The sequence below is a fragment of the Salvelinus sp. IW2-2015 genome, linkage group LG28 (assembly GCF_002910315.2).
Source record: "Salvelinus sp. IW2-2015 linkage group LG28, ASM291031v2, whole genome shotgun sequence".
In the NCBI taxonomy this organism is placed as follows: domain Eukaryota; kingdom Metazoa; phylum Chordata; class Actinopteri; order Salmoniformes; family Salmonidae; genus Salvelinus; species Salvelinus sp. IW2-2015.
This window is the reverse complement of record NC_036868.1, coordinates 10,535,668-10,557,933: the sequence shown is the minus strand read 5'-3', so window position 1 is coordinate 10,557,933 and position 22,266 is coordinate 10,535,668.

Here is a 22,266-nt window from a genome sequence, read left to right as displayed (position 1 = left end):
ACAGACAATATGGAAAATACTGTAATTGCATTGTAAAGACACATTTCTAATTGATAAGATATTAAATGTAACAGTTTTCGCAAGGATTTGCAGAAATACAATACAATACATTTTAAAGGATATTAAATGTAATCTAAGCCTTTAATCCAAAGAGACCGGCATGTGGAAATCAAAGTAATTAATAATGGTGAGCACAAATATAGGCCTATTTTCTGTCAAACGGACAGCTCATCAATGTCGGTTGCAGCCGACCAATCAAAACTGTTGCTTAAGTATGTTTAGACATTTTGTGTTTACCAGTTAGCTAGCTATATTATGCTAATGTTATCTTGCTATCATCTCTAGCTTGGTAGAGGAGTGCATGCAATTAGTAGCCTAGACATCACTTGTTGCTGATATTGAAGCATTTCGGGCAGTTAGTGTAGATTTTATCTTTGGGGGTTTCAAAAGCTTTGTTTTACCTGGGTTGTATTCATTTGTCACAGAAGGTAGCACTAGAAAAACCTTTAACCTGTTGCAAAACATTTTGCAACTGAAACCTTTTTTATCGTTAACTCTAGGAACCAATCGGAAGCAAACAAAACAGGGAAGGACCTACATGAATTTGTCCAATAGAAACTCAGAGATGATGTGTCTTGTGTTTTGTGGGGAAAGCGCCTCCTGTGGCCACAGCCCCTAATGTGTATGAAAAGATATCGATATCAAATGGAAAAATGTTAATTGTATCAATAGGATCTTTCCATATCAGTGCCCATCACAACTAAATAGTATAATTAATATGTACTTAGCATGCATAACAACCATGATCTCATCTAGGTAAATAGTTGGAGGACTGGAAAAACATGATTCTAGTTTCTAGCGTTTCCATACTTTCACGCTCTATAAATGAAGCATAATTATGCTGTTGGAGCATAATTATATATGTTGTTTAACTGTTGTTTATCTCTGTTTGTGGTGGAGAAGATCACCTCATCTTAAACCAAGTGAAGTGAAATATATCTCTCATCATTATAATTATCTCATGGCATAATTCTGTGAGTATGTGCATACCTCTAATATGTTGTCTATACTATATTTGATTCCAATCGAGAGATAACTATGGGTACTAATTCTACTCTGCTCTCTAAAGTCCTGAGTCTTGATTTCTAAAAATATTAAAAAACTAGAGCAATTGGTTTTTAACGTTTCTAGGACAAACGTTCCGCTAGCGGAACCCCTGAAAAGGCAGCGCGGGAAATTAAAAAATATTTTTTTGAAATATGTAACTTTCACACATTAACAAGTCCAATACAGCAAATGAAAGATAAACATCTTGTTAATCTACCCATCGTGTCCGATTTTAAAAATGCTTTACAGCGAAAACACAACAGATGATTATGTTAGATCACCGCCAAGTCCAAAAAACACACAGCCATTTTCCCAGCCAAAGATAGGAGTCACAAAAAGCAGAAATAGAGATAAAATGAATCACTAACCTTTGATGATCTTCATCAGATGACACTCATAGGACATCATGTTACACAATACATGTATTTCTTGTTCGATAATGTGCATATTTATATCCAAAAATCTCTGTTTACATTGGCGCCATGTTCAGAAATGCCTCCAAAATACCTGGAGAAATTGCAAAGAACCACATCAAATAACAGAAATACTGTGCAATAATCTGAGACGGCGCTCAGATAGAAACAACATTTCTCCGCATTGTTGGAGTCAACAGAAATACGAAATCACATGATAAATATTCCCTTACCTTTGATGATCTTCATCAGAATGCACTCCCAGGAATCCTAGTTCCACAATAAATTGTTGTTTTGTTCGATAATATCCATTATTTATGTCCAAGTAGCTACTTTTGTTAGCACGTTTAGTACGCATATCCAAAACGCTCGTGCAGGTCCAGGCGAACTTCGGCCGAAAACTTCAAAAAGTTATATTACAGGTCGAATAAACTTGTCAAACTAAGTATAGAATCAATCTTTAGGTTGTTGTTATCATAAATATTCAATAACGTTCCAACCGGAGAATTCCTTTGTGTCTATAGAAGTAATGGAACGCAAGTCGATATCATGTTGAATGCGTGTGACCAGGACCTGGCACTCTGCCAGACCATTGACTCAAACAGCTCTCATCAGGCTCAACATCACAGTAGAAGCTTCATTCAACGTTCTACAGACTGTTGACATCTAGTGGAAGGCGTAGGAAGTGCAAACAGATCCATATCCCACTGGGATTTCAATAGGCGATGAGTTGAAAATCGACCAGCCTTAGAATTCTCACTTCCTGTTTGGATTTTTTCTTAGGTTTTTGCCTGTCATATGAGTTCTGTTATACTCACAGACATCATTCAAACAGTTTTAGAAACTTCAGAGTGTTTTATATCCAATAGTAATAGTAATATGCATATATTAGCATCTGGGACAGAGTAGGAGGCAGTTCACTCTGGGCACACTATTCATCCAAATTGAAAATGCTGCTCCCAATCCCTAAAAAGTTTTAAGGCGTATTGTCTGATAGCTGAGAGGAAATCTGAATAATAACAGACTATTCCTGCCAGTCCTCCGCTCCCGGACTTGTTTCATCTTGGTGCACTTCTCCAAGGACCGTGCTTGGCAGACACAGGGAGATTCCAGTAGACCTTAATGTTACTGTTACCCACATAACACATAAGTCAAAGCTTAAAACACAGGGTCCTTTTCATACAAGAGGGAAATCCAGGGTTTCAGTAAGAATTATTAAAACATACCGTACGTACTGCATTTCTACATTGAACTGGACAAAGTTTAAGTGTAAAATGTGTAATAAATATGAGGTAGGCCAAGCTTTCTTTTGAAATCTAATATATATAATATATAATACACTTTACATAAGCACTCATGTTCTGGTCAATCTAGGCTAATGAGAGATCCCTGCCCAGCACTAAATGAAGTTAGGTGGAAGGCAGATTTAATCTACAGTACTTTCACATTTACTTTGTCTTGAAATACTCGAAGATCGTTGTGAATTGTGTCTCTGTGAACCATGAAAGATGGGAAATGCAGAAATGTGACAGAGAAAAACACTATTCTTGCTGTGTTGTTGCTTAGAGCTGTGGTGGTCTTTCCACCTTCTTACTGCTTATTTAATTCCTTCAGATTTCTGTAGGTAACCTTTTGATCCATGCAATTTCATTTCAGTCTATTTGCATGAACATTAGCAAGTGCTGCCACTCAATAGCATGACATGAAGCAAAGGGATACTCAAACTTGGATGGACAATTTATAACATAAGTCTATACAATCATGTTCCATGTTGTCTGCATGATTTGTTTCCCACCTCCCTCTCTTCCACCCACTATTTCTTCACAGTTTGTGTCTGTTGAATCCCATCTGTCACGTTCCTGACCTGTTTTCCTTTGTCATGTATTTGTTTTAGTTGGTCAGGGCGTGAGTTGGGTGGGTTGGTCTAGGTTTGATTTTCTATGTTGGGATTTTGTGTTCGGCMTGGTATGATTCTCAATCAGAGACAGCTGTCAATCGTTGTCCCTGATTGAGAATCATACTAAGGCAGCCTGGGTTTCACTTGTGTTTTGTGGGTGTTTGTTCCTGTGTCAGTGTTTGGGCCACACAGGACTGTTTCGGGTTAGTCACGTTTGTTGGTTTTTGTATTTTGTAGTGTTTTGTTGTTTTTCCATTAAATAATGAACACTTACCACTCCNATGAACACTTACCACTCCGCATCTTGGTCCGATCCATGCTCCTCCTCGTCTGAGGAGGAGAACGACTACGACAGCCGTTACAGAAACACCCACCAAAACAGGACCAAGCGGATTGGAGAAGGAAGGCAAGTACAACAGCAATGGGGAAAAGAGGAATGGACATGGGAGGAAATCCTAGACGGAAAAGGACCCTGGGCAGAGCCAGAGGAGTGTCGCCGCCCCAAAGCGGAGCTGGAGGCAGCGAAAGCGGAGAGGAGGTATTACGAGGCGAAAGCAAGGCAGAGCGGCTGGAAGCCCGAGAGGCTCACCCAAAAAATTATTGGGGGGGGGCTAAGAGGTAGTGGGCCGAGGGCAGGTAGGAGACCTGCGCCCACTTCCCAGGCTAACCGTGGAGTGAGAGGGCGTCGTACTGGTCAGACACCATGTTATGCGATGGAGCGCACGGTGTCCCCAGTACGCGTGCTTAGCCCAGTGCGGGCTATTCCACCTTGCCGCACTGGTAGGGCTAGGTTGGGCATCGAGCCGGGTGCCAGGAAACCGGCCCAACATATCTGGCCTCCAGTACGTCTCCTCGGGCCGGCGTACGTGGCACCAGCCTTACAGGTGGTGTCCCCGGTTCGCCTGCATAGCCCAGTGCGGGCTATTCCACCTCGCCGCACTGGCAGGGCTACGGGGACCATTCAACCTGGTAAGGTTGGGGAGGCTCGGTGCTCAAGAGTGCGTGTCCTCCTTCACGGTCCGGTATATCCGGCGCCACCTTCCCACCCCAGCCCAGTACCATCAGTGCCGACACCACGCACCAGGCTTCCAGTGCGTTTCCAGAGCCCTGTTCCTCCTCCACGCACTCTCCCTGTGGTGCGTGTCTCCAGCCCAGTGCCTCCAGTTCCGGCACCACGCAACCAGGCCTACTGTGCGCCTCAGCAGGTCAGAGTCGGCCGTCTGCCCACGCCGCCTGCGCTGCTTGCCTGCTCAGCGCTGCCCGAACTGTCTGCCTTCCAGCGCTGTCTGAACTGCCTGCCTGCCCAGCGTGGTCTGAACTGTCTGCCTGCCCAGCGCTGCCCGTCTGTCCCGAGCCTTCAGAGCCGTCCAGCAGGACCAGCCAGAGCCGTCCAGCCAGGACCAGCCAGAGCCGTCCAGCCAGTACAGCCAGAGCCGTCCAGCCAGGACCAGCCAGAGCAGCAAGCCAGGAGCTGCAGCCAGCCAGGAGCTGCCGGAGCAGCAGCAGCCAGATCCGCCAGAGCCAGCCAGCCAGGATCCGCCAGCAGCAACCAGGATCCGCCAGAGCCAGCCAGCCAGGATCCGCCAGAGCCAGCCGCCAGCCAGGATCGCGCCAGAGCCTTCCGCCAGCCAGGATCCGCCAGAGCCTTCAGCCAGCCAGGATCCGCCAGAGCCTTCCGCCAGCCAGGATCCGCCAGAGCCAGCCGCCAGCCAGGATCCGCCAGAGCCTTCCGCCAGCCAGGATCCGCCAGAGCCAGCCAGCCAGGATCCGCCAGAGCCAGCCAGCCAGGATCCGCCAGAGCCAGCCAGCCAGGATCCGCCAGAGCCAGCCAGCCAGGATCCGCCAGAGCCAGCCAGCCAGGATCCGCCCCTCAGTCCGGTGCTGCCCCTCAGTCCGGTGCTGCCCCTCAGTCCGGTGCTGCCCCTCAGTCCGGTGCTGCCCTCAGTCCGGTGCTGCCCCTCAATCCGGTACTGCCCTCAGTCCGGTGCTGCCCCTCAGTCAGGTGCTACCCCTCAGTCTGTTACTGCTCTTTGAATAGTGGGATTGACATGGAGGGTGGATATTGGGAGGAGGCCCCGGAAGCGGGGTTGACTATGGTGGGGTGGGACCACGACCAGCGCCAGAGCCGCCACCGTGGACAGACGCCCACCAACCCTCCCCTAGACTTTGTGCTGGTGCGCCCGGAGTTCGCACCTTAAGGGGGGGGGTTCTGTCGCGTTCCTGACCTGTTTTCCTTGTCATGTATTTGTTTTAGTTGTCAGGGCGTGAGTTGGGTGGGTTGGTCTAGGTTTGATTTTCTATGTTGGGATTTTGTGTTCGGCCTGGTATGATTCTCAATCAGAGACAGCTGTCAATCGTTGTCCCTGATTGAGAATCATACTAAGGCAGCCTGGGTTTCACTTGTGTTTTTGTGGTGTTTGTTCCTGTGTCAGTGTTTGGGCCACACAGGACTGTTTCGGGTTAGTCACGTTTGTTGGTTTTTGTATTTTGTAGTGTTTTGTTGTTTTTCCATTAAATAATGAACACTTACCACTCCACATCTTGGTCCGATCCATGCTCCTCCTCGTCTGAGGAGGAGAACGACTACGACAGCCGTTACACCATCCTCTGCTAAGTCTGTCACTCAATCACTTCCTTTTCCAGAGAAAAGAAAAGAGACAGAACTCTTCTGATATGCTGAACAAAATAAAATACATTTCTAGAATTGTATCTATTTGAAACAATGAACAATGAACATTGGATAACGTGTAGGGTTGTTTCGTTGTTTGAGTTAGTCCAGTTATTTAAATGGGTATATAAATATGAGTTGAGAGTTTCTCCATAAGGTTTTGGCTCAGTGGTGTTTGGTCAGTTTTCCTGTAATAACATTATCATCATCAATCCAGGGCAATTCATCTGGCCCTTTGAATGTATATCATCCTAAACCAATATGTGCACAAATGCTCAGACAGATTTGCAACATTGGCAGACAGCTCCAGGGCTCTTGCTGGAGACAAATCTACAGCACTAAATTCAATGTGCTTTGGTTTACATGGCAAAGTGCCTGAAGACCTACATCCACTGCTTTTGATTTGAGTTTTTTGCCCTTCCACCACAGTACCTCCACCGGGCTGCCCACACAGTGGTACCATTAAATGCCAGACAGGTTACCAAATTATCCTTGCATCCATGTGATGTGGTGTGATTAGGGGAGCCACCCGGTTATGGAGGGCTCTGCCGAGGGAGATTAGGGGACCTGTGAAGCAGGAAGAAATGTCAAGAAGTAGCTTGTTGGAGCTGCCACGTCTCAGAGCTGCAATTTATTCCTAAAGCTGTCTGAAAGGCCCCTCACCCAGCGTGGCTATAGGCTTTAATCGATGTTAAAAAATAAACGAATAATGATAAAAAAGAACTTGAAAACTAAATGTACAAAATGTATATCATTAATAGTTATTTGCTGGCTATATGGGTACAAGAAATTTGAATGCTTCAGAGTATTATGTATTGTTTGTTTTCTTGTTGCTGTGACAACAGCGTGTACCACCAAATCAATATTTTTCTGTCTTATTAACTCAAAGTTGCTCAAGTCCGTATGAAGAGACATTCGATTAGGCTATTACTATTATAATTACTGAGCAAACTTCCATAGCGTAACACATGAATTATACTAAACATGTAACTCACAGACCCATGATTCAGAGTGTTTTCCTGAGAAGCAGAGAATTTCAAAGATATGGTCAGATTTTTAAGGAAAACCATTTTACTATTAGTGAGTAAAGGCAACAAATTATAATAATGTAATAATGGCCTCTAAAATATGTCCATATAGCAATGTAGGATACATCGTAAACAATGGTTTTCCATTAACATTCTGCATGTTGCCTTGTGAAAAACAGAACTGTGAGCAGCGTCGTTAATCGATTAGTTAGGCATTGGTTTCTGTATAACCTGGAGAGGTCCCCGAGGACTGGAAATGATGACAGGCTTGTGTGTGCTGGCATTGTTTTGTCCTGATACACTGGCCTTTCCCAAAGAGTTGGTACAGCTGGCATAACAGCAACTATTGAAAACAACTATTGAAAACAGCTCAACGAAACATGAGATTTCACCAAGTGCTTCTGAACATGGATCCTTGTCAAGAGGCGTAGAAATGAGATCTTGGGACCGACACTCCAACAGAGGGTACCGAGCCTCATTGTAACTCCAGTCCAATACCCCTCACTATGCACACACTGGGAACAAATTATCTGGATGTGCAGTTTAGAGCAAATTAATAGTATGTTTTCAAGAGACTGCATTAACCCAGTTGTAAGGTATCGATTGGGGTCCCTGACCAAAGAAAAGGGGAGAGCATGGGAGTGCTGTTTTCAATTCACCCCCTCTTGGCTGCATCTCTTTCAATTCCGCTTCAATCTGCAGCCGTAATGAGGCCATTAAGGGCCGTCAACTCCACGGCCCACACTATTGTTTTCTCATTGGACAACGCTTTTAGAGCAGGATGTCTTTCAGTTGGGCCCTGAACCTGTAGGAGCTCTGTCTGTTCTGAACTAATCTAACATAGCTGGCGTAAAAGAAAAGCCTGAAACTAAATCCCATACATACTGGTCTTGACGAGAAGGAAAAAAACTGTTATCTTCTGCACTGTTCAACTAATCCAGTAAACATGGAGGAGGAGTTAAGATGTATCGTCTTGTTAACGTCCAAAAGCGGATGTCGCTTCACAGGCTCTCTTTCCATTTCCCCTGAAAACTGGAACATCCAGTTGTCGGGAATTCGGCAAAGGCTAGTTCTGAACCAGATATTGGATTTTTTTCATCATCTGGTATGTAATAAAAGGGGCCAGCGAAAGGCAGAGGTGATCTGAAACCACATAATCAACATCTGTCGGTCTGGCGTGTCTGAATCCAGCTGGTCGGTCATTCCCCTGAACACCCAATCTAAGTGAAAAATGAAGTCAAGAGTAATGCATACATTGAGCAATAGGTTTGATACCATCAAAAAACATCTCAAAATGTATCTGACACAGATCTGATGACGCTATATTTTTCAGGGTCTTTGTATATTTGAGCCAATTCTGCAATTAGAGATATTGGAAGCAGCAGATGTCAGAGGTGTGTTGGAGCATGGTGGAGCCTAACACCCTGGTGTCACAGCAGGACCAGGAGGGACACATGTGGCCCGTCTGTCTGAGGGCTGCAGTGGGTCTGCGTCCCAAATTGCACCCCAAAGGACCATAAGGCTCCAGTCAAAAGTAATGCACTACTGTATATATGGAATAGGGTGCCATTTGAGATGCATCCCAGGTCTCCACTGCAGCTCAGTGACCCTGAGGTGATTATCCTCTCTCTGTGCCAGGAGGATGGGCTGGGTGGCTCCAACCCTGCCAGGGGTTTTCTACATTGGCACAGTCAGACACGGCTGCTGCTGTACCCGCTCAGCCTGCACTCCTACCATGACATCCTAATAATACCTCACAGTGGTGATGATAATACTAACTGTATATTGTCATGGACTTTAATAAAGTTAAAATAGTACTGTGATGTAATGTCTCTGCCATTATTGGTAAGAGGGCTTACTCACGGATATTTGAATTCTACATCCAATATAATATTCAAAAGGATCAGTACTGCGCTAATGGTAATAGATTCTTCCTGATTCAGCACTTTCAGTTATTCGTATAACTGCAATAATACACTGAGTATACCAAACATTAGGAACACCTTCCTAATATTGAGTTGCACTAGCCCTTTTGCCCTCAGAACAGCTTCAATTCGTCGGGGTATGGAGTCTACAAGGTGTCGAAAGTGTTCCACCGGGATGCTGGACCATGTCGACTCCAATGCTTCCCACAGTTGTGTCAAGTTGGCTGGATGTCCTTTGGGCGGTGGACCATTCTTGATACAGACAGGAAACAGTTGAGCGTGAAAAACCCAGCAGCGTTGCAGTTCTTGACACAAACCGGTGCACCTGCCACCTACTACCATAACCCGTTCAAAGGCACTTAAATATGTTATCTTGCCCATTCACCCTCTGAATGACACACATATACAATCCATGTCTCAATTGTCTCAAGGCTTAAAAATCCTCCTTTAACCTGTCTCCTCCCCTTCATCTACACTGATTGAAGTGGATTTAACAAGTGACATCAATAAGGGATCATACTGTAGCTTTCACCTGGATTGATCTGGTCAGTCTATGTCATGGAAAGAGCTGGTGTCCTTAATGTTTTGTATCAATCCATCAACCCAGGCCATACTGTATATTCTCTTAACAGCACACATGTAGATTACAGGGCCCTTAAAGGATCATTCAAAAAGTAACTGTCCTATCCAAATGTTATTTGCCGTTTAGACCAACAAGTTAAACCGCAGCATTTGACTAACTGAAATGCCAACCAGGAAAACAGGGCTTGTACTCACTCCAATAATGCCCTCCGCTGAGAGACATGGCGGCTAGAGCTCATATCACGATCAAACCTGGGGTGTATTGTGTGAAACAGAAGATAACCCAAGGGGGAGAAACATTAATGATGCCAAGATGAATCCCTGTAATGTTTGATGAGAATGAAAAACAAACAATTATTCAATGGAGAAAAAAAACCTACAGCTTGAAATCATGTGACAGAGTATTTCACAGTGTTTGGGATTGCTGAGTTATTCCAGAGTGTTGAGTGGAAAATAAACAATAGATGCATTCTGGTGCTGAAAACAAAAGCCTTTCAGCTGTAAACCTTCCGTTTTGTTCATTTCACCAGAGCAAATTGCTAGGCATGGAGCAGATTTCACTGCTATTCAACCTCTTAACTAAGGCATTTTAGTGTGTGTGGGTATAATTAAGGAGAAATGACTGATTATGATTAATTCTGTTATGATGGTAGCAAAATGCTGGCTCCCACTCTGTTTGTAAATATGCATTGGTGGAGTATAAACACTTTGTTTCTATTGAACTCCCTTTTTATGCACTTTTCTCACTACACGTATTCTGGTCTCGAACTTAAGCATGAGAATAGCATGCTATTCACTCGCTATTCATTTGAGGTGGAGATCAAAGAAATGAAGGTGTGTCTACAGATATGCCGTATTCTGACTTTGACTTAATCCCCTCTCAATTCCAACACCTTTACCCGTGAGGAAACCATGAAAAAGCTTGAGCGTTCCAAGTTGAAAAATCTTCTTAATTTTTTCTGATAGAAATAACCGCATTCTCCATGTACTGTAATTTATAAATCGATAAGAGCTATTGATAAGAGCTAGGTAAATAAGTAATCCATTTGGAGAAGGGGATTGTAAATACAAAGAGCAATTGTTTTAGATGATTTTTCCTTATGATCCCTGGAGAATGTGAAACCAGTCATGTGGAAACAAACATGTATTGCGGCCCCTTTTCCACAGGGATGTAGGCTATAAGTATAGCTGTGCCGTTATATATATATTTTATTGTTTGGCAACTTTCAGGATGAATCAAACCACTGTCATTTTTATTCATCAATATATTTAGTGCGTAAAGGCTCTCCAAACCAATTTTTTTATGAGTCATACATACTTTTTTACCGAACCCTAATATGAGCCTAAATAATCTACAAGATCAGAGTATTTTTCAAATCCTTTGGTGCTGAAACTGAGAAAAATATGCATATCTTTAGATGGCTTCCTTTCATTGATCCCGAATATTCTGAAGCCTTTCTCTTCATGTATTCTAGTGAGTCTGTCGTCAACATTCTAATTAAAGTTACACCGTATTTAAAGGGATGGCTTATGATAAATGTACTGAAAACACTGTTGAATGAAAACTCCACAAGAAAATATGTTGGCCAGCAAGCGGGAGGGTTTTCATATTGAATTACATGTATTCAGCCTGCACAAAGGAATCGCTCATGCATAAGGTAAGTCTGAATATGAGAAGAGGCTGCATAAGGTAAGTCTGAATATGAGAAGAGGCTGCATAAGGTAAGTCTGAATATGAGAAGCGCATGCATAAGGTAAGTTTGAATATGAGAAGCTCCTGCATAAGGTAAGTCTGAATATGAGAAGCGNGTTTGAATATGAGAAGCTCCTGCATAAGGTAAGTCTGAATATGAGAAGCGCATGCATAAGGTAAGTCTGAATATGAGAAGCGCCTGCATAAGGTATGTCTGAATATGAGAAGCGCATGCATAAGGTAAGTCTGAATATGAGAAGAGCCTGCATAAGGTAAGTCTGAATATGAGAAGTGCGTAGGAAAGGCGTGTGTAAGAAAGACATACATTTCTGAAGTCTGAATCGGCCCCCATATGCAAGCTATTCCATGCAACTACAGTGCTGGGAATATGCATTCCCTCCCTATTGTGCTAATGTAGCTATTCCCTGTCATTTATATTATACTACACTATCATGTAGTCTTTGTGTTACAGTAACAGAAAACTATTGAATACCAATCACCTTGTGGGGTTTCAACTTTAATTTAATGTTATGTGATGTTGTCTTGAACTGTAGGGCCTGCAAGTTTTATAAAGAGAAAATAGGTACAGTCGCATGGATTTTCAGAACATGCCAAATCCATTTGGTATGAAGTTTCTATATGTTGAAGAACACATGTTGTATCACCTAAAGCAAACCCAGCCTGCCACTGGATGGTAATCTGATATTAAAAGGTTACATGCACTCTACTCACTAGCTTCAGATAAGAGACTGTAAAAGAAGAATAGGAGACAGAAATAACACTTTAATTTGTTACTTTAAAGGGCTTTTCATTATCACCTTCATTAGACACACACTCATTTTGTCGTCATTATAGTTTCTGGGACGATAATAGAATGACTTGTCAATTATTACAAAATCAAAAGAGAATAGGGCAAATTACATTTCAAAGTATGATTAAAACAGGAAACCTGCCCCTGGTTTCAGCCTTGAGAACACAGTTGGCACAAAGGTTATGTGGGCATTGGGCATTTTTCCAGTGTGCTCTCAGCCCTTAAATATGCCCCATGGCATTCCTAGTTAATGATTTGCCAAGCGTTGGAGCCACTCTCCTGCTTATTTTCATTGAAATTCAGTTTGATCATGTTTGTTATTCCTGTGTTCAGGAATTACTAGGCACCGTTTTTAATTTACTGAACAAGCAATCTGATAAAGGAAGGCAGCAATAAGCGGCAATCTTATTAACATGACTGTGTAGCTTTATCGTAATCGAATTATGAACACAGCCAAACCAATCATACTCACAAATGGAATTAGCAGAGTTTAAATGTTGATATAATTGGATTGTGATTTCAACTTTCTGTTGCCAACCTTTTAATCAATAAGCAATCTGACATTTTGTCACAACTCATTAAAATGGGGATCCCATAATAATTAGGCTACTATACCATCAACAGAAAAAAAAGAAAATAATGGATAAATAATCAACCTATGAAATGCCCAGCAGGTCCTTTAACTGACAATGTTACAGTAGACATACAGTGCATTCGGAAAAGTATTCAGACCCCTTGACTTTTTACCCATTTTGTTACATCACAGCCTTATTCGAAAACTGATTAAATTGTTTATTTCCCCCTCATCAATCTACACACAATAACCCATAATGACAAGGCAAAAATAGGTTTTTAGAAATGTTTGCAAATGTATATAAAAACAAAAAAATGAAATATCCTATTTACATAAGTATTCAGACCCTTTATTCAGTACTTTGTTGAAGCACCTTTGGCATCGATTACAGCCTCGAGTCTTCTTGGGTATGACGCTGCAAGCTTGGCACACCTGTATTTGTGGAGTTTCTCCCGTTCTTCTCTGCAGATCCTCTCAAGCTCTGTTAGGTTGGATGGGGAGCGTCGCTGCACAGCTATTTTCAGGTCTCTCCAAAGATGTTCAATCGGGTTCAAGTTGGCTCAGGCTGGACCACTCGAGGACATTCAGAGACTTGTCCCGAAGCCACTCCTGCGTTGGCTTACGGTTGTTGTCCTGTTGGAAGGTGAACCTTCCCCCAGTCTGAGGTCCTGAGCTCTCAGGAGCAGGTTTTCATCAAGGATCTCTCTGTACTTTGTTCCATTCATCTTTCCCTCGATCCTGACTAGTCTCTCAGTCCCTGCAGCTGAAAAACATCCCCACAGCATGCTGCCACCATGCTTCACTGTAGGGATGTTGCCAGGTTTTCTCCAGACATGACGCTTGACATTCAGGCCAAAGACTTGAATCTTGGTTTCATCAGACCAGAGAATCTTGTTTCTCATGGTCTGAGAATCCTTTAGGTGAATTTTGGCAAACTTCAAGTCGGCTGTCATGTGCCTTTTACTGAGGAGTGGCTTCGTCTGGTCACTCTACCATAAAGGCCTGATTGGTGAAGTGCTGCAGAGATGGTTGTCCTTCTGGAAGGTTCTCCTATCTCCACAGAGGAACTCTGGAGCTCTGTCAGAGTGATCATCGGGTTCTTGGTCACCTCCCTGACCAAGGCCCTTCTCCCCCGATTGCTTAGTTTGCCCGGGCGGCCAGCTCTAGGAAGAGTCTTGGTGGTTCCAATCTTCTTCTATTTAAGAATGATGGAGGCCACTGTGTTCTTGGGGACCTTCAATGCTGCATAAATGTTTTGGTACCCTTCCCCAGATCTGTGCCACGACACAATCCTGTCTCGGAGCTCTACGGACAATTCCTTCGACCTCATGGCTTGGTTTTGGAAACAAGATTCACCTGAACTCAAATTTTGAATCTCATAGCAAAAGGTCTGAATACTTATGTAAATAAGGTATTTATGTTCTTTAATTTTATTACATTTGCTAAAATTTCAAAAATCCTCTTTTCACTTTTATTAATTTTAGAATAAGTCTGCAAAGTATCAAAATGTGGAAAAAGGGAAGGGGTCTGAATACTTTCTGAATGCACTGCACAGATCAACCAAGGACATATAATTCCTTTGATTTCATTTGGAACAATTAATTAATATTCACATCGAATAGAGAATAGACAGGATGCATTCTGTATTTAGAAGTGTTGTAGTACTCGATCGAGACCATATATTGAGTGTCTCGGTCTTGTCTCGTTGTCGGATACATTTGTACTTTGTACTTGGTCTTGATTAGGTCTCAGAGAGTGAGGACTCCTAATTTTTCAGAGACCAGCTGAGTAAAAAACTCATAATTATCAGCTTTCATTCAGTCACCGCATGAAACCGCTTCTCCAGGCCAGATAATCTTGAAACATTAATACAGTATTTTAACAGCCTGTCACGCCCTGACCATAGAGAGCTTTTATTCTCCATGTTGGTTAGGTCGGGGTGCGATTTAAGGGTGGGTTATCTAGGTGAATTATATTTCTATGTTGGCCTGGTATGGTTCCCAATCAGAGGCAGCTGTTTATCGTTGTCTCTGATATGGGATCATATTTAGGTAGCCATTTCCCCATTGCTTTGTGGGATCTTTGTGGGATCTTGTCTAGGTATAGTTGCCTGCGAGCACTACTCTAAGCGTCATGGTTTTTTTGTTCGCGTTATTGTTTTTGTTCTTTAAGTTTCTCTTCCTAATAAAAGGATGGAAACATACCACGCTGCATCTTGGACCACTCCTTATAATGATCGTGACACAGCATTTATATCTATTATAGACATGTTTGTGCAGTGGTGAAGCTATAGGCCTTCACTGTGTGACAGGTTTGTGATTCTGAAAGGACAGCAACCATACAGCGCACTCATGTAGGAGAGTGCACTTTCTGTAAAACACAAAGAGATAGTGGTGTAGTGAAGGCTATGCGTAGGTATAAACCGTATAACCACTTTTCTTTTCAGTGGGCATTGCTTATACTCACTTCTGAATCCCATGAGTGTCGTGGAGGTATAGGATTTATCAATTATGGAAGACAATAGAGAAATCATGCACAAAGTAGCCTACACAATCGCAAAGCACGTGAAACATATTCACATGCGCGCTGCACACATAGTTTCAAAGAAATATAATCTGCAAGCAGCAAGAGTGTGCAGCTTTCAACTGGTTTTGGCATGGAGCAGCTCACAGAAGAATGACATCGGCCGTCATTCAGGGCAGGTGAGAGCTCCACCTGTTCAGCTAAAAAAATATATACACTACCTTTCAAAAGTTTGGGGTTACTTAGAAGTTTCCTTGAAGAGACAATTTTTTGTCCATTAAAATAACATCAAATTGACCAGAAATACAGTGTAGTCATTGTTAATGTTGTAAATTACTATTGTAGCTAGAAACGGCAGATGTTTTATGGAATATCGACATAGGCGTACAGAGGCCCATTAACAGCAACAATCACTCCTGTGTTCCAATGGCACATTGTGTTGGCTAATCCAAGTTTATCATTCTAAAAGGCTAATTGATCATTAGAAAACCCTTTCGCAATTATGTTAGCACAGTTGAAAACTGTTGTCCAGATTAAAGAAGCAATAAAACTGTCCTTCTTTAAATTTGTTGAGTATCTGGAGCATCAGCATTTGTGGGTTCGATTACAGGCTCAAAATGGCCAGAAACAAAGAACTTTCTTCTGAAACTCATCAGTCTATTCTTGTTCTGAGAAATGAAGGCTATTCCATGCGAGAAATTGCCAAGAAACTGAAGATCTCGTACAACACTGTGTACTACTCCCTTCACAGAACAGCGCAAACTGGCTCTAACCAGAATAGAAAGAGGAGTGGGAGGCACCGGTGCACAACTGAGCAAGAGGACAAGTACATTAGTGTCTAGTTTGAGAAACAGACGCCTCACAAGTCCTCAACTGTCAGCTTCATTAAATAGTATCCGCAAAACACCAGTCTCAACGTCAACAGTGAAGATGTGACTCCTGGATGCTGGCCTTCTAGGCAGAGTTCCTCTGTCCAGTGTCTGTGTTCTTTTCCCCATCTTAATCTTTTCTTTATATTGGCCAGTTTGAGATATGGCTTTTTCTTTGCAACACTACCTAGAAGGCCAGCATCCCAGAGTCGCCTCTTCAGCCCTCTTTCTAGAGCTCTGACCTGAAGATCACTGACGTCGTGATTCAACCTTGTTTTTTTCTGAGTTCCTAGTTGTCTTAAAAGCACCGTAAATCCAAAGAATGCCAGACTTTGATGACAAAGTTTGATGACAAAATTTGCCCACAGGGACCGCCGCCCCACCTTCCTGTTCAAGGGAGAAGAGCACAATAAGATGGGTCCTAAAATGTATTGTATGCTGCTGTATAAATGATGTAATATGCCAGGGAGATGTGTATACTGTAGCTAAGAAAGTAATACTAAGTGTATGTTGTGTAGTAAGCTGTTACTAGCCCATGTGCCTCACCCTAATAATAATAGATAGCTAGCTAGCTGCTAGGAGGATGTCATGTCATGCCATTCGAGGAGTGGGTTAGTGACTGACTTTTCCCCCTCATATCGTTTTTTGGTGGCTATACACAGCAAGAGATGCAGGTGTCATTTGGTTAGCTAGCAAGAACTTGACTGTTATCCAGTTGGCATATCTCTTGCATTCGCAGAATCACTCCGCAACACTGAATATGACCGGTGTCAATAAGTGTATAGAAAAAAAGTAAGAGTTAATCAAGAGCGCTCTAGATAACATGTAAAAAGCCTAACCAGCTCTACTACGGTGAGTAAAATTGTCAGAGTGAGGTGTTGTCTCATTTGTGTCTGGAAGTTGCTAGCTAGCAAACTAGACAACTTTAGCCCACATAGCTTGGGTGCTTTGTTGGGACTAGCATGCATTGGCAGGCAAGCTGCAGAAGGACAAGTAGACTACAATTGCCCATCGTTTATCAGTGCAATTTTTACGGCCAACTAGCTGAAAAAGTTTGAGAGGGTTTATCTAATGTTCCTTTGTTAGATTTGAGCTTATCTTTCCCTGGCTAGCATTAGTTGTTTATCTTGGTATTGTTGATGTGCATAACTGAAGGAAATATGTTTGTTTGATAAATAGGACTGTAAAGTTCCTAAATGTAAGAGGACTCCCGTGGTGTTTACATATTTGCAGAAATCTATTCAGGAGTATTTTGTGGCTTTTGGTGAATGCGTTCTAATGATCTAAAGTCGCACTGTTGCAACTGCCTGTAAACACACAGTCCAGTTCAAAGTGAATGATGGCAGGCCCGTGTGGCAAATGGCTTGTTTGTATAAAGGCCTACCCAGCTAGCACAGTGGATCTGGGCCGATTCCGGCTGAGAGTCGGGGCGCTCGGCTGAGAGTTAGACTCGGCCGATGTCGTGTGGCCCGAGTCTGGGCCGCCTTAGGCAGTATTACTTATGGCTAGGATGAGCTCGTACCGATTCCGGTGTGAGTTATCTGGCCCAAATGTACTACTTGGAGCTCAGGCCGATTCCGGTGAGTTATCTGGCCCAAATGTATTACTTGGGTCTCGGGCCGATTGGGGCTACTCTCTGGCAGATGATTAAATGGGCTGCTTTATAAAATTAACATTTCATTATTTATTTATTTTTCCATGTTTTGTCATTGTTTCTGTGATCAAAAAATACAAATAACATTTAAATTAATTTCTTTAAGAGTCCTGTTTAAGTAGTATTTTAGTATTTTGATACTTTGTGCAAGGCAATTGATAAGCATTAAAATCTTTATGGATGGCGCTTCCCAAGTGGCGCAGCGGTCTAAAACACTGCATCGTTGCTACAGATGCTAGTTCGATACCTGTGCCGGCCGTGACCGGGAGACCCATGAGGCGACGCACAATTGGCCCAGCGTCGTCCGAGTTAGGGAAGGGTTTGGCCGGCCAGGATGTCCTTGTCCCATCGCGCTGTAGTGACTCCTGTGGCGGGCCAGGCCATGCACGCTGACACGTGGTCACCAGGTGTACCGTGTTTCCTCTGACATAATTTTTTTTGGGGTGGATGGGTATAATTTGTATGAATAAAATGTATAATAGTAATATTCAAAATTACTAAATCGGGTAATTTTGCATAGATTTATTAAAATTTGCATCGGGCCAAAAGTCGGCTGAATTCCGGTAGACGGAAACATGTACTTGGGCCGATTCTGGGCAGTCATTCATTTTGATTCCAGGCCGAGTCCGACACCCGGAAGAGGGCTGTACCATTTCCTCATTGCTAGCTGGGTACTGAAGCTCTGATTGGTTATAGCGCACCGGTCTGAGTAGACTCCAGTCCTGGACAAGACAGATGTTTTTATTTGGTTTTATTTCCTGCAGTGTCTATTAATTGTCCAAACGCACAGCCGCTTTCGAACTCTATATCACTATAGAATTTTCACAAATGCCTTAGTATACGTAATTCCCAAACATTCTAAGAATTTATGAAAACGTGAAAATGACCATATCTAAGTGTTCGCTTGTCAGGTTTTTATTTTTAAAGTGTCATATTCTTCCTGGGAGTGTATATGAACAGATTGTAACAAGATTTCATGTTGCTAAAATGCTGTCAGTTCTACTTTAAATGCAACAATGTTTCACACACGTAAGTTATTTTCAAAGAGATGGCTAACAACAGTAAGCATGCTGCAATAAAAAACACACCACCACTCACCAGATTATGATCATTTAAAACGTAACTTGTTGAAAATTATTCTTGAAAAGGGAGAAGCTAACAAATTAGTGACAACATCCTATTTGATAACACCTGCTGCAGCCGCTGCAAAGTAGCCAACAAAAAAAGCTAGCTAGCTAGACCGTGGGAAAACTACTGCTTGCTATTGCGCAGTTGGCCTTCAAGAAGGCAGAAGTTTCCATATGTTTTTGTAAAAATGGTCCTTCCCAGTCGCGGTCTTGACTCGGACTCTGTATGCGACCAATAAAATTTCATTTTATTTGATTCGATTTGCTCCGTTCTTGGTCTTGGTTCTACAACATTCGCAGAGTACGACCCTGCCTCACGCAGGAAGCGGCGCAGGTCCTAATCCAGGCACTTGTCATCTCCCGTCTGGATTACTGCAACTTCGCTGTTGGCTGGGCTCCCTGCCTGTGCCATTAAACCCCTACAACTCATCCAGAACGCCGCAGCCCGTCTGGTGTTCAACTTTCCCAAGTTCTCTCACGTCACCCCGCTCCTCCGCTCTCTCCACTGGCTTCCAGTTGAAGCTCGCATCCGTTACAAGACCATGGTGCTTGCCTACGGAGCTGTGAGGGGAACGGCACCTCCGTACCTTCAGCTCTGATCAGGCCTACACCCAAACAAGGGCACTGCGGTCATCCACCTCTGGCCTGCTCGCCTCCCTACCTCTGAGGAAGTACAGTTCCCGCTCAGCCCAGTCAAAACTGTTCGCTGCTCTGGCACCCCAATGGTGGAACAAACTCCCTCACGACGCCAGGTCAGCGGAGTCAATCACCACCTTCCGGAGACACCTGAAACCCCACCTCTTTAAGGAATACCTAGGATAGGATAAAGTAATCCTTCTAACCCCCCCCCCTTAAAAGAGTTAGATGCACTATTGTAAAGTGGTTGTTCCACTGGATATCATAAGGTGAATGCACCAATTTGTAAGTCGCTCTGGATAAGAGCGTCTGCTAAATGACTTAAATGTAAATGTAAATGTAAATGTCTTGAATCAGTATCGCTTTAAGTGGTCTCGAACACAACACTGGTATTTACATTATTATAGTGAGGGACAAAGTGTAAACTATATATGTGCAGTGTTGTGCTTCTTACTCACCCTAATGAAGGTCATTGAGAATTTATTGTAGTAGTTCTTACACTCTTTTAGAGGCTTGTGGTTGATATTTGGAGTGATCTGTATTCCAATTATGCAGGATAGGAAATAGAGCTGGCCATTTTTTGTGTAAGATCACTCTCACTGCTATTACTCAATATGTTTTTCTGGCATTATTAATTGCACAGGTCACACTCCACCAATTCCATGTGAATGGTCTCATTCCTGGTATGTGGTCATGGTGATGAAACTCTAATTTAGGAACAGTTATATTCTTGAATATTAGAATATAGAAGCTGCATTTAAAAGAGAATCAGCTACAGCTTTTGAAAGGACAGGTTGAGATCATTAACAATGTGAACATGAGAAGTGTGGACAGTTGGACTGCCTCTTATAGAGAGACATTGTAGGAAACCTTGGACTCTTCCAGAATAATGTGAGATCTCTTCTGGAAGAACACAATCTTTCTGGGTGCTGCACTGGACTGGGGTAATGAGCATTAGCTGTTGCTATGGTCAGGTTTATAGATGCAAAAGCATATTCTAGTGTGACTCCTTCACACAGTTTGATTATCTGAGCAGCATTTATATTCTCTGTAAAGTAATGCTGTTTAATGAATTCTGTATGATTAAAGGTTTGGTAATGAAGTGTGCTATCTGTGACGCTGTCCACTGTAGATGGAAATCAATACAAGAGCAGAGAGCTAACAACTTATCTCAGCATCAAATTACCTGCCAATGCTGTAGGCCCGTCTTTGTCAATTCCTTCAGTCCTCCGTGCTGTAGATTGTGTGGAGATATCCCACTGGGCACACACTGGTTGAATCAACGTTGTTCCCACGTCATTTGAACAAAATTAAGTGGAACCAACTTGAAATACATGTTGAATTGACGTCTGTGCTCAGTGGGATAGGAACACATTGTAATGTATATAAGCATCGTGATAATGTTATTTCAGGCAATTCGTCTGAGCATCATCATAGACACACCCATTACAAGATCAGCAGGTCATTGTTATTCACCATCAGCTGTGCCAATTGGCAGATAGGATACAGGAACTGGATTTCTCTTATGACACCATTCTGCATCAGAGAGATTGACACTGCTGACATAAAAGAATTACAGAAAAGGAACTACAAAGGACAAGTTAACTTTCCCAACTTTTGGAATGCTAGATCAATATCAAATGCAATTAAAAGGCAAACTAAAAAGAGACAAAGCACATTACACACACCAATAAATCAAGGGTAGAGCAAAGAGTATGCTTTGTCTAGTTTTATAAATTGTATACAATAAAGTCAAGGGCATATAGGCCTAATAAGATCATGTATTTTTGGAAGTCGAAAGGAATTTTGGCCAGGAATTCCATTGTTGCCGTAAAGTCTGGTACCAGTACAGGCGAGCGCATTTACGACTGTTTTAATAACCCTTGTTTAAAAAAATAATAATTTAGCACATTTATGCCGCCACAATCATTTCTGAGAATGTTAGATTATGCTTTAGCGATACAAATTAATTTAGATCTGAGCTAGGGTTGCAATCACAGGTTCATACCACAGCTCCATTAATTACATTGATAAAGGAAAGCTTGACACAGAGACATAAAGCTACACAACAGGCCTTTGTGTTCCTACTCTCTTTTCGCTTCTGTGACACTGTTAGTCTTCTTTATTACTCCTATGTGTACCTGTCAGTCAGGTGTCCTCCTGGGGGTTCTTGGAGACTTGGATCAAGTGTGATTGATGATACATACAGTGGCTTGGTTTTCATTACGAGCCAGAGAGGTGGCTGAAGTCATTTCAGGAGACCTGCCATTGAGGACATGAGGTCGTCCACTCATACGTGTACATTGCTAGAAGTGAAGGAGAGAGGCTTCACAAAAATGTTGGTTAAATTAATAAACGTTCCATGATCTTATATCCAATTACATATTTATAAGTCTAACTAATTACTCACTTGACAGCACTGAGTAACACTCCACATCAGAAAAATGTATTCTAAGACAATAAACACATATAGTACTTTTCTGTAATAACCAGCGACGGTTGGAGATTTAATTGAGAGGGCTTGGTTTTTGCTGTAGCACCTGGCTACCACAGTGTCTGATTCCCAGTTTCTATGCCTGTGTTATTTCCTCCAGGGCTCTGTTGTGGGGGATATAACTCTGTTCCTGGTCCAACTTCGCCCCAAGGCCCCCTGTCTGTGGCCACGACTGTGCACACCACACTGAGCCAACACCAAGGGGCTTTACTACACCTCCAACAGCAGGATGTTTTCTCCATTCCCCTGGGTGATTAAATGCACT